We start from the raw sequence: 3,000 nt of genomic DNA on the forward strand, positions 1-3,000 counted from the left end.
TATGCTGGGTTAGATCTGACACACTATCTTTTAGGCTTGTTTGATGAGAACTTTTTAGGTTAAATCTTAAACTTAAAGAGCAAGGGTCTCTTTGTTCCCGAGTGGTGCCATGTGTGTAAACATAGAGGGGAGGACATGAACCACTTGTTTCTTCATTGTGACATGGCGAGGGATATGTGGTCTCCTGGGTGTTTCTTGGGTGATGCCTTTTTCAGTGTTGGAGTTGTTGGCGTGTTGGATCTGGCAGTTTGGTGGGATAAGTAGTAGCGAGGTATGGCTCACTGCTCCTTTGTGCCTCCTTTTGTGGTGTATTTAGAAAGAACATAGCCCTCGACTCTTTGAGGGCCAAAAGCTTAGCGTGGTGAAGCTCAAATATCCTTTTCAGTACAGGGGTTATTAGACTTTGCGGAGTCCTTGTACATTTCTTAGTTGCTTGCTGTTTTTTCTTTTTTTGGTGTTTTCTTCTTTACGCATTCTCAATACAACAAAGCCAATCATGAAATAATTAAACCATTTAGTTTCAATAAATCAAGGTCAATAATATGATTGTAAACAGAAATTTGTGAAAATCACTATACTCTTAAGAAAAATCATCACGTTAAGTCCACAACATCAAGCCACCTCAAAATGACGTGTCCTACTGCCATCAAACTACACCTGTGCCAGCACATTAAAAATTAATGCAACACCAGCTTCTTATATACTTGTCAGTCTATCATATAGGATAACCAGCCATGTTCACTTTGCCCAATAGGCTTTAGCTTGGAAAATGAATATCACAACGCTAAAAAAACCACTCTTTTTTATTCATTTAACACTATAATAACATGTAAAGAGCTGCTCATATGTTCAATAACAGATATTGACCCTTATACTGTTTGTCCTAGTTCAGTGCCTTATTTTATACATCCTGAAATGATCCAAACTACAAAGTGAAAGAACTTTGACCAACTTTTCTAAGCAACCAAACATAAGTTAGGGATTTAATTGTGTGTTTTGATCACATAAGGAAGATGTGAGTGTTCCTAGCAGAAGCATGTACAGGTAAAGAAACACTTATCAATTAGTTTTAACCAAAAGATTAAAATGGCTAAAAACATTCCTTATTACCCAAAAGTACAAAAACTATGGAACTGCAAATTCAACATTCAATAACAAAGTAAAGCCATCTTGACTAGTCTTCAAATGAAACAAGCAAAAGAAATTGTGGAACCAAACTACACTTGCCCACACCAAAACAATCAAAGTTTTCTTTATTTAGAAAAATTGTATATAAGACTCTAATTATTCTCTGTCAACAACCACATACACGGATGAATAGGCCTCAATTGCTTAAACAGCCTATGAATCCAGATAAATATATAACTTTGAGAACTATTTTTTGAGGAATCGTTGTAAAATTCACAATAATGTCTGCAATTACAATTTGCCAAAAATAAAGATATATAAAATATAACCCAACCTGTCCAGGGCTACAATTTTATTCTCTCAAAAAAAACAAAGCCAAATATCATGCAATAATTAGATCAATGACATATTTTTCCTCCTAAAATCAAATAAAATATATAAGAATGAATATGTAGAAGAGCATGCACATCTATCTTTTATAATTTCTCTAATTTAGCTCTTAAAAAGTTTTTTTTTTCTTTTCAAATTTACAGATCCAATCTACATCTCACTCTCTATTCTACAATTCATTCTATTAAAATATTATTTATTTTTTTGATATGTAATTCCAATCTACAAACCCATATAGACTTTTCTCCAAAAAAATACCAGATCAGACCCAAAATATTCTAAAAACGCCCAGTGAGACCAAAATGAGCTGAAAATCATATAGTACAACTTAGAGCTGAGAAAAAGAAAGCATTTTTTTTTTTCACAAAAATGAAATAAATTTCACATACAACACAGATTACCAAGATCAAGACCACAGCTAAATATCTGATGACAAATAAACCCAAAAAGCTGTAAGGCAGAAATTAAAGATGTATACACCCACGCAAACTACACCATATATATTAAAATCAACCAAGTTCCAATATAACAATCAGATCTGCATAAATCATAAGTATATATGTATCAACCTGGTTCCCGAACAGACAGAAAGATAGATAAACGACCAAGAACTCAAGAAGCGAATCTCTACGTTTTCTAAGCTTTTTGGTTCCATTTTATAAACAGAACGATAAAGCAAAAAAAAAAATTTATTTTTAAAAAAGATAAAGCACAAGAAGTTGTGTGCACATGTTTTTTCAGTAAAAATTTGGAGAGAGAAGAGTCAAGTGCGACAATCTAGTATTTGTTTGGGGTGCGCGTCAACGTTTCTTCGGTTCACGTTTTTCACTTTTTTTTTTTTTTTTTGCATGTGAACAGTAACTTCACACGGGTTTACTGTACATGGACAAAAATTACTGTTTATCACTGTAACAATACTGTTTACAGCACTGTTTATATAAAAAAAAATATTAAAAATGGATCTCACGATACTATTCACACATTTAAAAATTATTTTACTACAGTGTTTTCAGTTTTCAGTTTCAACAACAATAAATTCAATCCAAACGGACCCTATACTCTAGATGGACAAATCACAAAAGGCTCAACAGTGTGTGCACGCACTCTCTTTAACATATATAATATATTATTTCCTCCTAAAATCAGATGGCATAGAAGAATGTCATGTCTAATAATGATCATGATAATGAAAAACACCCAAAAAATCAAATGCAAAAAGGAAAACATTCAATTTTCACTAATAATATAAATCTTACGCCAAACTCTGATAACCAACATAAAATAAAATAAACACAGATAATTAAGATAAATAAATCTTCTAAAGCTATTTTTTTCTGTTGAAGAAATTAGAAGCAAACATGCATTTCATTCTTTTTCTATTTTTATACCATGAGAAAATGAGAGAATATGCCAAAAGACCCAAAATATACACACGTGCACGCAGATAAATATGATAGAATCTATGTAGTAATAACTCAAACA

The sequence above is a fragment of the Quercus lobata genome, chromosome 5 (assembly GCF_001633185.2).
Source record: "Quercus lobata isolate SW786 chromosome 5, ValleyOak3.0 Primary Assembly, whole genome shotgun sequence".
Lineage (NCBI taxonomy): Eukaryota > Viridiplantae > Streptophyta > Magnoliopsida > Fagales > Fagaceae > Quercus > Quercus lobata.